The 15,715-nt window shown below is 42.4% G+C and overlaps 1 protein-coding gene and 1 pseudogene across 1 annotated transcript in view; both read right to left on the bottom strand.

Annotated features, from left to right (window-relative positions):
• The window catches only part of PDE4D (phosphodiesterase 4D), a 1,386,129-nt gene extending 1,385,454 nt beyond the window's left edge, over nt 1-675 (bottom strand). Inside the window, exon 1 of the mRNA XM_087861883.1 lies at nt 556-675. The gene's annotated coding sequence lies outside the window, so the exon portion shown is untranslated. The remainder of the gene's footprint in view (nt 1-555) is intronic.
• A 13,094-nt stretch (nt 676-13,769) lies between these two features.
• On the bottom strand, nt 13,770-15,102 carry LOC123790509 (tubulin alpha-1B chain-like; annotated as a pseudogene).
• Nucleotides 15,103-15,715: the final 613 nt, after the last annotated feature.

The following is a 15,715-nucleotide window of genomic DNA, read 5'->3' as shown; positions in this document are numbered from 1 at the left end:
CCACATCACCCCGATGGCCCGGGGCATGTACTCTGCTATTGGGGAAAATTCATCTGAATTCTGTAACTGGCCCAGTTAACAGCTTGCTTGAAAATTCTTTTCCCCTAAGAGGTAATGGCAGCAAGAAGTTCCTTGCTTAGTTATTGTTACAACGCTGTGACAGGGTATGAAGGGAGACACGACCTGCCTTCCAGGAGTCTCATGAAAAAGATGGGACAGACACAGGTTTAAAACAACACGAACAGCGGTAAAAGTGTGGGTCAGGAAGTCAAATGGCCTCTGCTGGAAGCCTTTCTCCACTAGCTGCCATCTTCACCAACTTTCATAACCCTCCCTCTGCCTTAGTTTCCCCTTCTGAAAAAACTGGGTGAATCCTAATACCCACCTCACAGGTTGTTGTGAAGAATCAGTACGATAACGAACACAGAATGCTTAGCACAGAAAAGGAGCGCAACAAATGTGAGCTGCTGTTACCACACAAGTCTTAGTTTTCTTTTTACTAATACGACTGTTCCTACCACCGTGGCTACTTTCATCTACAGTTTGCCCCCATACCTTACAGATAAGGAGGCTCCCAGGCTGCATGAAGTGGTCCAGTCCAGATGGAATCGTTCATCTCAGGCGGGGAAGCCAGGAGGCTCATGGTTTGTGAGAAATGTCAAAGACGAATATTTCAGATGGAGGCGATGGCTGTAGAGGGGAGTGAGCAGAGCCTGCATGAAGCAGATAAGTCTGCTTTAAATGGCTTCTTGAGCTGAGGAAAGGCACATGTTCACAGGTCATATGATTTTCCAAGCTGGAAAGTAACTTAGATATCCTTAAGTCACTCAAAAGAAAAAAAAAAAAGCAGCCCTTGGAAAGCCACAAAAATCTTATGCCTTCCTCTAGTGCTATTTGAAATTTTGGAATCAACTCAGTATGAAGAGGAAAAGAACGATGGATGCAGGAGTACCTTTGGGGGGAAAAAATCTGTTTCTATTTTGAAAGCTACATGTTTCTCCTTGGATCATATGGCAACAATGTTAGCCCTGAATCGGCTTGCTCACCACTAGCTTTCCTTCCTCAGTTATGGGGAAATCCGCCCTGTGCAGGTTACTCTCAATGGCAAGTTTTTCTGCGGCTTTATTTTCAAATGCCACAGGGACACCTCCACCCTGCCTCTCATACACCCCGTGACAAGGAGACCGCGAGAGCCCAGTGACTGGCTCGTAGCCACACAGCTAGGTGGCGATGAAGAGAAACAGGAATCCTGCTGATAAAGAGGAAGGTTCCGAGGGGGAGAGGACACAGACATGAGAGTGAGGGCTTAGAATAACCTGCTGTGGGAAATCGATGGCGTGGGCAGCTATGTAGATCTGAGCAAGAACAGAGACGTAAGCAAAATGATTTTTCAGGAAGAGCATCTTTCCTGCTGTATAAAGAACACAAGAAATTAAACATGTCAGATTGCTTACCATGGCACCTTTGGCTATCAGGACCTAAAGTGAAATATCAACACAACAGAAAGGGAAAATCCAGGTGTGATTTTTCTCATGTGATGAAGTTTCTGGTTTCTAACTGGCGTTTAACCCATTTTAGGTTTAAGATTTTGAAATGAGGTTCTTTCACAGTTCGTTATAACAAATGTAACGGCCTGGAATTGCTTTCTGTTAAAAGAGAAAAACAAAGTCACAAACTGAGCACACGAGAGCTTGGACTTTTTGGGTGTTCCCCAAGTCAAAAGTCAGGTCTTATTCCTGCTTCCCTTAGAGAGGATCTCTTGCTTCAGGAACTGGTGGCAGGGCATTTATCGGGCGAGTCCTCATCCTGGAGCCCTTCGTCCTTCCCAGTACGAGTGTGTGCAGAGTGACTGAGTACAGACCTGTGTTTGTGATAGGTTCTCAGCAAATGTTTGACTCAAGACTCAGCGGCCACTCCTAGCTTACATGGCCTTTTCCCCAAAGGGACAGGATGAGAAAGGAACTTCGAGACTGGAATTTATCCTGCTTAGCATGGAGAGTTTAGCTACTACGTATCAAAGGCCTTGCGGATGGGAACTCGTAAAGGGCAAGATACACACACCCATGTTTGAGTTACCATCTCAAACCAAAGTTAAATACACTTGTAGCATTCCTCCTGCTGACCAATAAATTGTAGTGATTTCTCAGAAGATGACTTCCTTTTGTCTTGGAGACTGGCCAGCAGACGGGGATGTGGGCAGCTTCAGAATTTCCATACAGAAGGGGATTAGGGCAGGAATCTATCAAGAGGAACACGGGGGACTTTGCCTCAAGCAGTGTCTGCAAAACACTCATCACGTTTATTGGACCATAACTGGGTTTTATCAGGAAAGGAACACCAGCTTCAGCTAAGGGGCGTTCAGGGAAGTAACGGTTAAGCCTCCACAAACAAGGCACCCTCTGGCCTCCAACTGGAGACTAAATGGAAGGATGGAAGGCCAGAGGGGGAGAAACTTGGAAAACGATGAAACTCTAATGTCAATGTGTCTGTGCTGGTATGAATCTCTGAAGTCTCTCTTAAGGTGTTTGGGTTTGGGAGTTCGGCAGCTCAGAGCCCTTCCTGGAATGATCCAAGCACATCATTCCAGACACATCCTCCATAATTTTTTTACCTTATTCGTATCCTACTTTGGTTTGGGGAAAAAAGAGTAACATCTGTGAAGAGATAATACCATAAATGGTAGAAAATTCAAAAGTTAGACAAGAAAATACGGTGAAATATAACACCCCTCCTACCTCTATCTTCCAGCCACTCAACAACTCTTACAGTTTCTTGAATATATTTCCAAAGCTCTTCTATGCACACACAAGTATATACGCACATTTTTATGAACATTTATATAAGACATGCAGAAGAGTAGTTTTCAAATTTTTTTGTGATCCGCAAAAAGCAGTGAACCTTCTCTTGTGTTCCATGGACATAACTATCTGTGCCCCAGTACCAGGGTGCTTTAATCATTTTAGCTTTATAATACATGCTCATCAGAGCATTTTCATTACTATTTGAATTCAGAATTTTCCCTGGCTGTTCTTGCCCTTTTATTTTTTCCACCATCAGCTTCTCTAGGCACATGGTCCTTTTCTGCATTATATCCTGACACCAATTGTTGTTGTTTGTATGGATAAGGACTATCGATTTGGTTTTTTTAATCAAGCCACACTACTCCATTCTCTGCTGATTGCTGCTGCCAGTGATCTTTCAGTGAATTTTGTTTTCTAGGTACAGTTGCATTATTTGCAAATATGGTTATCTTAGCTCCTCCTCTCCAGTTTGTAGATTTCATTTTTTTAAAATCTAAAATGCTGAGAAGTACCTCAATATTAATGGTCAATAATGTGATGATAGTGACATCTTCATTCTGATTTAATGTGAATGTCCCTATTATTTGCCCGTTAAGTGTGAGCTGATTTTTGAGGAAAGATAAATATGTTATATTAAGGCCACAGAAAATTTGTTCTATTTTATGTGGTGTTTTTCTATAATCAATAATGGATTTAACTTTTCTAACATATACAGCAGCCACGGGTGTGAGCGCATGGTTTTGCTTTTGCTGTTTTAGTACATTATTGTAGTGAATTCTATCTGTAAGTTTCCCAAATACTAAGCTAACCTGGCCTTCCATGGCCATGTTTTATTTTTCTTTTATTGTCACTCTAGATCTTGTTTGCTAACATTTTACTGAGGACCTTGGCGTTGATAGTCACAAGAGACATCAGTCTATAGTTTTCTTTCTTTTTATTGTTGTTTCATGGCAGATTTTGGCACCCATATCACCTTTACTTCATAAAAAGAAACCAATGGCTTTTCTTTATCTAGAAAAGTTTGAAAAGCAATGGAGTCAGAAGAGCTTCCCTGAGAAAACACTTGCACCTTGTAGTTGGGAGAGGCAGCCTCCCCCTAACTTTTTTTTTCTTTTAGTATAATTCATCTCTTTAAGTTTTCAGACCCGTCTGGGGCCAACCTTAGAACTTTACCTTTTCTAGAAATTAAATATTTTAATCCAAGTTTTTTAAAAATTTATTTGGATATGGGTGACAAAATAAGTCTCCTATCAGCTCCTTTAACTTTGAAATTATTTCTTGATTCTTGTTTTCTTATTTCATCCATTTCTGCTTTCCCCTTGCAAAAATAAAAGAATGTTGCAACATTATTCACAGTAGCCAAAAGGTGGAAGCAGTCCAAGTGTCCACCAACAAATGAACGCATAAACAAACGTGATTTGTACATGCAAGGAATATTGCTCAGATATTGAAAAGCATGAAGGTCTGACCGACGTTACCAGGTGGATGAACCTTGAGCACATCATACTACATGAAATGAGGCAGACATAAAAGGACAGATATTGTAGGATTTCATTTAAATGAAATACCTAGAATAGCCAAATTCATGGAGACAAAACGACATTAGCATTTACCATGAGCTGTGGGGAGGGAGAATGGGGAGCTATTGCTTAATGGGCAGAGTTTCCATTCAGGGTGATGAAAACATTTTGAAAATAAATAATGATGATGGTTGTGTAATACTGTGAATATAATTAATGCTACACTAAATTACATGCCAATTAAAATGGCAAATTTATGTTAAGTATATTTTACTACAAGCCAGAGAATATAAAAACACTAATTCAAAACGATATACACACCCTTCTGTTTACTGCAGCATTATTTACAGTAGCCAAATTATGGAAGCAACCCAAATAAATGTTCATCGACTGATGAATGGATAAAGAAGATGTGGTACACACACACACACACCAGAATATTACTCAGCCATAAAAAAGAATGAAATCTTGCCATTTTCAATGCCGTGGATAGAGCTAGTGAGTATAGTGCTAAGCAAAATAAGTCAGAGAAAGACTAATACCATGTGATGTCACTCATATGTAGAATTTAAGAAATAGAATGAACAAAGGGGGACAAAAAGAGACCAAAAAACAGACTCCTAACTTCAGAGAACAAACTGATGGTTACCAGAGGGCGAGTGGATGGGGGGATGGGTAAAACAGATGATGTGGATTAGTACCCTCATCCTGATGAGCACTGAGTAATATATGGAATCGTTGATTCAGTATATTGTACACTAGAAACTGTAACAATGTGTGTTAACCATACTAAAATTAAAATTTTTTAAATTCCAAAAAATAAGTATAGCCAACAATTCTAATATTTTATTCAGATGCAGCTTGTAGATTTAATTTTGCCATTTTAAAAATTCTTATAGGGAGGAGTTAAGATGGCGGAGGAGTAGGGGACCCCTTTTTCAGCCGGTCCCCTGAGTTGAGCTGGATAGGTAACAGACCAGCCTAAATAACCACGGAATCAGCCTGAGACGCAGGATGATGCATCTGGATCTCTACAAATGAACATCTCCAGCGCTGAGTATTGAGGTACCAAGAGGGGAGCTGTAAACCGTGCACAGATATCGGAAGATAAACGGAAGGGGGAGGGAGCCGCCGCGTTTGGGTGCAGGGAAGCGGCAGCCACCTGCACGGGGGTAGCGGGAGGACTCACGGAGGGCACCCGCGAGAGAGCGGACTGAGACCGGCGAGAGAGCGGACTGAGACTGGTGAGCCGTGAACGCGCGCCACCAGGCATCTCCCGGAACACCGGAATCCCGGTGTGCTCACGGGATCCAGACTGAGACCGGGAGCTCCCGGAGCGCGCGCGGGGCGGCTGGCGGCGGGTGGGCCACCTGCACGGGGGAGGGGGCGGACTCGCGGTCGGCACCCGTGAAACAGCAGACTGAGACCCTGAACCGGGTGTGCGTGCCACCAGGCTTCTCACGAAACTCCAGAATCGAGGTGTGCTCACCGGGCATAGACTGAGACCGGGAGACCCGGGAGCGCGTGGGGCGGCCGGTGGCTGGCGGCATTAGAAACACAAAGGACAGAGACGCGCCGGCCCTGGAAGTGAGGGCAGGGTCGCCGGGTTGGTGCGCACATCCCGGGACGCTGCAGGGTTGAGCAGCACCAACAGTAACAGAGTTAAAGTGGCCAGAACATCAGTGGAGAACGGGCCGCAATCCCTCTGCTCTGTGACAATGCAGCCTCTGCTGTTCTGACTCTCAGAAGAGGCATAGCCAACTGCCAGGGAAAGCTGCCAGAGAACAAAAGCCTGGAAATACCGGCTCAGAGAGTGCCCATCCCCATCCCCCCTCGCAGGGGACACGGAGACTCTAACCAAACAGGGCTGCCTGAGTATTGGCGCGGCAGGCCCCTCCCCCAGAACACAGAAGGCAGACTGAAAAATCAAGAAGCCCACAACCCGAGGCGCCTGCGTGGCGCAGTCATTGAGCGCCTGTCTCCGGCTTAGGGCGTGATCCCAGCGTTCCGGAAAGGAGTCCCTCATCGGGCTTTTCCGCTGGGAGCCTGCTTCTTCCTCTCTCACTCCCCTGCTTCTGTTCCGTTCTTGCTGACTGTCTGTCTCCCTCTCTCAGATAAGTAAATAAATAAAATCTTTAAAGAAGAAGCCCACATCTCTAAGATCCCTATAAAACAAGGGGCATGGCCTGGGACCCAGTCAATAATTTGGGCTCTGGACAACCCCGCAACCTCTCCTCATCAGAATGACAAGAAGGAGAAGCCCCCCCCCCCAGCAAAGAAAAGACAGTGAGTCTGTGGCCTCTGCCACAGAAGTAACGGATATGGATGTAACCAAATTATCAGAAATGGAATTCAGAGTAACAATGGTCAAGATGATGAGTAGACTTGAAAAAAGTATTAAGGAAAATGTTACTGAGAATATAGAATCCCTAAGGGCGGAAATGAGAGCGAATTTGACAGAAATTAAAAATTCTATGAGCCAAATGCAGGCAAAACTAGAGGCTCTGACAGCCAGGGTCACCGAAGCAGAGGAAAGGGTTAGTGAATTGGAGGATGGGTTAATAGAGGAAAAAATGAAAATAGAAGATGGTCTTAAAAAAAATCCATGCCCTTGGGGCACCTGGGTGGCACAGCGGTTAAGCGTCTGCCTTCGGCTCAGGGCGTGATCCCGGCGTTATGGGATCGAGCCCCACATCAGGCTCCTCCGCTATGAGCCTGCTTCTTCCTCTCCCACTCCCCCTGCTTGTGTTCCCTCTCTCACTGGCTGTCTCTATCTCTGTCGAATAAATGAATAAAGTCTTTAAAAAAAAAAAAAATCCATGCCCACGAATGTTGGCTACGGAAGATTACTGACTCAACGAAACGATCCAATGTTAGAATCATCGGCATCCCCGAGGGGGTGGAGAAAAACAGAGGTCTAGAAGAGATATTTGAACAAATTGTAGCTGAAAACTTCCCTAATCTAGCAAGGGAAACAAACATTCGTGTCCAAGAGGCAGAGAGGACCCCTCCCAAGCTCAACCACGACAAACCTACGCCACGTCACGTCATAGTGCAATTCGCAAATATTAGATCCAAGGATACAGTATTGAAAGCGGCCAGGGCAAAGAAATTTCTCATGTACCAAGGCAAAGGCATCAGAATTACGTCAGACCTGTCTACACAGACCTGGAATGAGAGAAAGGGTTGGGGGAGCATTTTTAAAGCTCTTTCAGAGAAAAACATGCAGCCAAGGATCCTTTAGCCAGCAAGGCTGTCATTCAGAATTGATGGAGAAATAAAGACATTTCAGAATCGACAGTCACTAACCAATTTCGTAACCACGAAACCAGCCCTACAGGAGGTATTACGGGGGGTTCTATAAAAGTAAAAAGGCCCCAAGAGTGATACAGAACAGAAAGTCACAGCCAATACAAACAAAGACTTTACTGGCAACATGGCATCATTAAAAGCATATCTCTCAGTACTCAGTCTTAATATTAATGGTTTAAATTCTTCCTTAAAACGCCACAGGGTTGCAGATAGGATAAAAAGAAATGACCCATCCATTTGCTGTCTACAAGAGACTCATTTCGAACCCAAAGATGCATTCAGACTGAGAGTGAGGGGATGGAGTACCATCTTTCACGCAAATGGACCTCAAAAGAAAGCTGGGGTAGCAATTCTCATATCAGATAAACTGGATTTTAAACTACAGACTATAGTTAGAGATGCAGAAGGGCACTATATTATTCTTAAAGGAAGTATTCAACAAGTGGATATGACAATTATAAATATATATGCCCCCAACAGGGGAGCAGCAAGATACACAAGCCAACTCTTAACCAGAATAAAGAGACATATAAATAAAAATACATTAATAGTAGGGGACCTCAACACTCCACTATCAGAAATAGACAGAACACCCTGGCAAAAACTAAGCAAAGAATCAAAGGCTTTGAATGCCATACTCGATGAGTTGGACCTCTTAGATATATATAGAACACTACACCCCAGAACCAAAGAATACTCATTCTATTCTAATGCCCATGGAACATTCTCAAGAATAGACCATGTTCTGGGACACAAAACAGGTCTCAGCCGATACCAAAAGATTGAAATTATCCCCTGCATATTCTCAGACCACAACGCTCTGAAATTGGAACTCAACCACAAGGAAAAATTTGGAAGAAACTCAAACACTTGGAGACTAAGAACCATCCTGCTCAGGAATGACTCGATAAACCAGGAAATCAAAAATCAATTTAAACAATTTATGGAGACCAATGAGAATGAAAATACAACAGTCCAAAACCTATGGGATACTGCAAAGGCAGTCCTAAGGGGGAAATACATAGCCATCCAAGCCTCACTCAAAAGAATAGAAACATCTAAAATGCAGTTTTTATATTCTCACCTCAAGAAGCTGGAACAGCAACAGAGGGACAGGCCTAATCCACGCATGAGGAAGCAGTTGACCAAGATTAGAGCAGAAATCAATCAAGCAGAAACCAGAAGTACAGTAGAGAAGATCAACAGGACTAGAAACTGGTTCTTGGAGAGAATCAATAAAATTGACAGACCACTGGCAAGACTTATCCAAAAGAAAAGAGAAAGGACCCAGATTATTAAAATTATGAATGAAAAAGGAGAGGTCATGACGAACACCATTGAAATTGGAAGGATTATTAGAAATTTTTATCAACAGCTATATGCCAATAAACTAAGCAATCTGGAAGAGATGGAGGACTTCCTGGAAACCTATAAACTACCAAGATTGAAACAGGAAGAAATTGATTTCTTAAACAGGCCAATTAATTATGAAGAAATTGAGTCAGTGATAAACCACCTTCCAAATAACAAAACTCCAGGCCCGGACGGTTTTCCTGGGGAATTCTACCAAACATTCAAAGAAGAAATAATACCTATTCTCCTAAAGCTATTTCAAAAAATAGAAACAGAAGGAAAGCTACCAAACTCATTCTATGAGGCCAATATTACCTTGATCCCCAAGCCAGGCAAAGACCCCCTCAAAAAGGAGAATTACAGACCGATTTCCCTAATGAATATGGACGCCAAAATCCTCAACAAGATACTTGCTAATAGAATCCAACAGTTCATTAAAAGGATTATCCACCACGATCAAGTGGGATTCATACCTGGGATGCAAGCGTGGTTCAATATTCGCAAATCAATCAGCGTGATACATCATATCAACAAGAAAAGACTCAGGAACCATATGATCCTCTCAATCGATGCCGAAAAAGCATTTGACAAAATACAGCATCCTTTCCTGATTAAAACCCTTCAGAGTGTAGGAATAGAAGGTACATTTCTCAATCTCATAAAAGCCATCTATGAAAAGCCTACTGCAAATATTATTCTCAATGGGGAAAAGCTGGAAGCCTTTCCCTTAAGATCAGGAACACGATAAGGATGCCCACTCTCGCCACTATTATTCAACATAGTACTAGAAGTCCTTGCAACAGCAATCAGACAACAAAAAGGGATCAAAGGTATTCAAATCGGCAAAGAAGAAGTCAAAATGTCTCTCTTCGCAGATGACATGATACTCTATATGGAAAAACCAAAAGAAGCCACTCCCAAACTATTAGAAGTTATAGAGCAATTCAGTAACATGGCGGGATACAAAATCAGTGCTCAGAAATCAGTTGCATTTCTGTACACAAATAACGAGAACGAAGAAAGAGAAATTAGGGAATCCATCCCATTTACAATAGCACCAAAAACCATACGTTACCTTGGAATTAACTTAACCAGAGACGTAAAGGACCTTTATTCTAGAAACTATAAATCACTCTTAAAAGACATTGAGGAAGACATAAAAAGATGGAAAGATATTCCATGCTCATGGATCGGAAGAATTAACATAGTTAAAATGTCCATGCTACCCAGAGCAATCTACACTTTCAATGCTATCCCGATCAAAATACTGATGATATTTTTCAAAGAACTGGAACAAATAGTCCTTAAATTTGTATGGAACCAGAAAAGACCCCGAATCTCCAAGGAACTGTTGAAAAGGAAAAACAAAGCTGGGGGCATCACAATGCTGGATTTCGAGCTGTACTACAAAGCTGTGATCACAAAGACAGCATGGTACTGGCACAAAAACAGACACATAGACCAATGGAACAGAATAGAGAGCCCAGAAATGGACCCTCAGCTCTTTGGGCAACTAATATTTGATAAAGCAGGAAAAAACATCTGGTGGAAAAAAGACAGTCTCTTCAATAAATGGTGCTGGGAAAATTGGACAGCTACATGCAAAAGAATGAAACTTGACCACTATCTCACACCATACACAAAAATAAACTCCAAATGGATGAAAGACCTCGATGTGAGACAGGAATCCATCAAAATTCTAGAGGAGAACATAGGCAGCAACCTCTACGACATCGGCCAAAGCGACCTTTTTCATGATACATCCCCAAAGGCAAGAGAAACAAAAGATAAAATGAATTTATGGGACTTCATCAAGATTAAAAGTTTCTGCACATCCAAGGAAACAGTCAGAAAAACTAAGAGGCAGCCCATGGAATGGGAGAAGATATTTGCAAATGACACTACAGATAAAAGACTGGTATCCAAGATCTACAAAGAACTTCTCAAACTCAATACACGAGAAACAAATAAACAAATCAAAAAATGGGCAGAAGATATGAACAGACACTTTTCCAATGAAGACATACAAATGGCTAACAGACACATGAAAAAATGTTCAAAATCATTAGCCATCAAGGAAATTCAAATCAAAACCACACTGAGATACCACCTTACGCCAGTTAGAATGGCAAAAATAGACAAGGCAAGAAGCAACAATTGTTGGAGAGGATGTGGAGAAAGAGGATCCCTCCTACATTGTTGGTGGGAATGCAAGTTGGTACAGCCACTCTGGAACACAGTGTGGAGGTCCCTTAAAAAGTTAAAAATTGAGCTACCCTATGACCTAGCCATTGCACTACTGGGTGTTTACCCCAAAGATACAGACGTAGTGAAGAGAAGGGCCATATGCACCCCAATGTTCATAGCAGCAATGTCCACAGTAGCTAAATTGTGGAAGGAGCCGAGATGCCCTTCAACAGATGACCGGATTAAGACCATGTGGTCCATATATACAATGGAATATTACTCAGCTATCAGAAAGAACGAGTTCTCAACATTTGCTACAACATGGACGGCACTGGAGGAGATAATGCTAAGTGAAATAAGTCAAGCAGAGAAAGACAACTATCATATGATTTCTCTCATCTATGGAACATAAGAACTAGAATGATCAGTAGGGGAAGAAAGGGATAAAGAAAGGGGGGGTAATCAGAAGGGGGAATGAAACATGAGAGACTATGGACTATGAGAAACAAACTGAGGGCTACAGAGGGGAGGGGGGTTGGGGAATGGGATAGGCTGGTGATGGGTAGTAAGGAGGGCACATATTGCATGGTGCACTGGGTGTTATACACAACTAATGAATCATCGAGCCTTGCATCGAAAACCGGGGATGTACTGTATGGTGACTAACATAATATAATAAAAAATCATTAGAAAAAAAAAATTCTTATAATTCATGGGGCGCCTGGGTGGCTCAGTTGTTAAGCGTCTGCCTTTGGCTCAGGGTGTGATCCCAGAGTCCTGGGATCGAGCCCTGCATCGGGCTCCCTGCTCCACTGGGAAGCCTGCTTCTTCCTCTCCCACTCCCCCTGCTTGTGTTCCCTCTCTCTCTGGCTGTCTCTCTCTCTCTGTCAAATAAATAAATAAAATCTTTTTTAAAAAAAAGTCTTATAATTCATTAACTTTTGCTTTTCTCTTTATTAATGTTTTAGTATATTTTCTCTAATGCACATTGTTTTATAAATTCTGGTATTGGATGTTTAAAAATCACTCATGTGGGGCGCCTGGGTGGCGCAGTCGTTAAGCGTCTGCCTTCGGCTCAGGGCGTGATCCCGGCATGCTGGGATTGAGCCCCACATCAGGCTCCTCTGCTGGGAGCCTGCTTCTTCCTCTCCCACTCCCCCTGCTTGTCTCTCTCTCACTGGCTGTCTCTGTGTCAAATAAATAAATAAATAAAATCTTCAAAAAAAAATCACTTAATGTAATTCTTAATTATAAGTATTTAATGCTATGAATTTTCCTCTAAGCACTGCTTTACCAAAAATCTATCTCCAATATGTTGTTTTAATTTTTGTTGTTTTCCAAATATTCTACAATTACAGTTTTAAGAATTTAAAGAGTGTTCTTTGGTTTCCAAAAGTTAAGGTGGCTTTTTCTTCTATTTTGATTATTAATTTTTTATTTCATTGCATTGTCAGAGATTATTGTCTATTTCTACTTGGGAGAATTGATTGCAATTTTCTTTACAGCTTGATATATAGTTTTCATGACTGTTCCAATGTTACGTCAAAGGACAGTATAGTGTTTCTGAGAATATGGCTTAATGTGTATCTATAAAAGCTATCTTACTCATTACATCATTCAAAGAGTCCATATTCTTACTTGCCTTTTTTTTTTTTTTAACTTTCTCTGTCAGTAGTTAAGAGGTAGGAATTAAAGTTTTCTATTATTAAAGCATTTCTATCTATTCCTGTTTCCTTTAAGTTTGGCACTGTGGTTTCCACGGCAATTTTTTAATCACATTAAATTACATCATGAGTTCCATCTTTTACTATTATCAAGGTCCCTTTTTACCTAATTTAATGTTTTTTATTCTGAATACAACCATATAGTTATGACTGCTGCTTTCTCTCTCCCTCTTCCTCACTATACTGTCATTTGCTTTTTTAATCTATGTTCGTTGGTTTGGACCGCCCTAAGAAATACCACAGACTAGGTGACTCTAACCACAAAAATTTATTTTCTCACAGTCTGGAGGCTAGAAAATCCAAGACAAAGGTGTTACATTCTGGTAAAATCTCTCTTGCTGTCTTGGAGACTGCCACCTTCTCTGTTTCACATGGCAAAGACAATGTTCTAGTGTCTCTTTCTCTTCTTGTATGGACACCAGCTCTATTAGATCAGGGCCCCACTCTTTTGATCTCATTTAACCTTAATCACTCTTTAAAAATCCTATCTGCAATTAGGGGTTAGGGCTTCAACATATGAATTGGGAGGGGGACAGGATTCAGGTTACAGCAATGTCTGCCGGCTCTCTACACCTTCAGCCTGTATGGGCTTCAATGTTTTACACACATGTCCTATATCACACATAACTGGATTCCACTCTCTTTGTAAATGTGAGTCTCTTAATAGGTGAGTGGGACAATTAACATTTATTTTTATGGTCATATGTTTGGTCAAATTTGGGTTCTCATTTTTTTTTTCTTTCTTAAAGTCTTTACTTTGAAACATGATGGGAAAATCTTACAGGTATTCATGGAAAAGGAAGACATGATCACAGTTATAAGTGAAGACAATCCAACCAGAAAGCTTGAATGCCTGTCAGCTAATGTTGAAGCTAAAGCTGTGAGTAGGACATGCCGCAGGGCTGAATGGAATGGCAATTGGTATTTCTCTCCTCTTCTTCACTGTCTCCTTCAACAGAATCCATACCAATTTCCTCATAATCCTTCTCAAGGGCAGCCATGTCCTCATGGGCCTCAAACAACTCTCCTTCTTCCATGCTCTCACCCACATACCAGTGAACAAAAACACACATGACATACATCAGGTCAAATTTGTGATCCAGGGAAGACCAGGCCTCACCAACAGCTGTGGAGCTGCTCGGCATGTGCACAACCCTACTTTGGGCAGGTCTCCACCAGTCACCACATGGGAGGCTGGTAATTAATGCCAACTTTGAAGCCAGTGGAGCTTCAATCCACTAACGATGCTGTGTTTGGTCTTGATGGTGGCAATGGCAGCACTGACATCTTCGGGAACCACGCCCCACAGTACAACAGGCAGTAAGCCATGTATCTGCCATGGTAGGGATCACATTTTCCCATCTGGTTGGCTGGCTCAAAGCACACATTGGTCACCTGTGCTGTTGATGGTAGGCTTTCTCAGCAGAGACGACAGGGGCCTATGTGGCCAGAGGGAAGTGGATGTGGGGATAGGGCACCAGGTTGGTCAGAAATTCTGTCAGATCAACATTCAGGGCTCCATCCATCTGAGGGAAACAGTGATGGAAGGCAATCTGGCTAACAGGGCAGTGAAGGTTAGAGTAGGCTGAGCATTCAATATAGAGGTTTCTATGGCAGACTTCATAGCTGACCTCATTGCCTACCGTGAAGGCACAATCACAGTACTCCCAGGTGGTGTGGGTACTGAGGATGGAGGTGTAGGGCTCAACTCCAGCTGTGGAAACTTGAGGGGCTGGGTAAATGGAGAACTCCAACTTGGACTTCTTGCCATAATTGGCCAAGAGATGTTCCATCAGCAGGGAGGTGAACTCGGAACCAGTTTCCCCTCCAAAGCGGTGGAAAACCAAGAAGCCCTGAAGATCTGTGCACTGGTCAGCCAGTTTCCAAATTCAGTCCAAGACAGAGTCAATGATCTCCTTGCCAACAGTGTAGCACCCTCGGGCACAGTTATTGGCAGCATCTTCCTTGTCTGGGGTGAGCCCCTCGGAGTAAAAGAGCTAGTGGCAGATGCCGATGTGAAATTCATCAGTGACAGTGGGTTCCAGATTTACAAACAGTGCCCTTGGGGACCAGCTTGCTAGAACATGTCTCACTGAAGGAGATGCCAAAGTCATCTCCTCCCCCATTGGTCTTGTCACTTGGCATCTGAATGCTGACCTGGATGCCATAGTCCAGGTAAGAGAACTCCCAGCAGGCAATGCCCATCTGCACACCAGCCTGACCAACGTGGATGGAGATGCGCTCAGCATGGCAGCTACAGCTTAGCAGGCGCAGGTGACAGGAGCAGACACTGGGTCTGGGTTACCTTCGCAACAACCCAAGAGTCCAGGTAAGTAACGCACTCTGGTACTCATATTTCATGTGATGATTCCCTTCTCTTGCTTTTGGTTCCACTGTGTAGTCTGCTTTGTTAAAATGCCAGCCTGATCTTCCCTTTTAATAGTTTGCTTTTTGTTGCCTAAATGAAAGATTTTTTCTTTGAGGGCCAGCATTTGGAAATACTTGGAAATGTGTCAGTACCAATTTTTCTGGATCATAGTGCAGCCTTTTCATTTGGAGATTCAAGTCATCTCTTATTTCCTAAAGTACTTTATTATTATCTCCAGGTTCCTTCTTAAAGGATACCAATAATGTATATGTTCCATTTCTTTCGCCTTTAATATCTTTCACATTCTCTTTAATCCATTCTAAGTTTGCTCATTTCCAGTTGATTTTTGCTTGTTTTTCTTAATCCTGTTCGCTTACCCATCACTGATGTCAACAGTGCCTATTCTCCTCTGTGTTTATTCCAGTATGCTTGCATTTCAAAGGACGGCTT

This window comes from Ursus americanus, chromosome 5 (genome assembly GCF_024610735.1).
Source record: "Ursus americanus isolate L20-20 chromosome 5, mUrsAme1.1.p, whole genome shotgun sequence".
Taxonomy (NCBI): domain Eukaryota; kingdom Metazoa; phylum Chordata; class Mammalia; order Carnivora; family Ursidae; genus Ursus; species Ursus americanus.
Note: the sequence above shows the minus strand (reverse complement) of the source record. Positions and strands in the feature narration are given on the sequence as shown.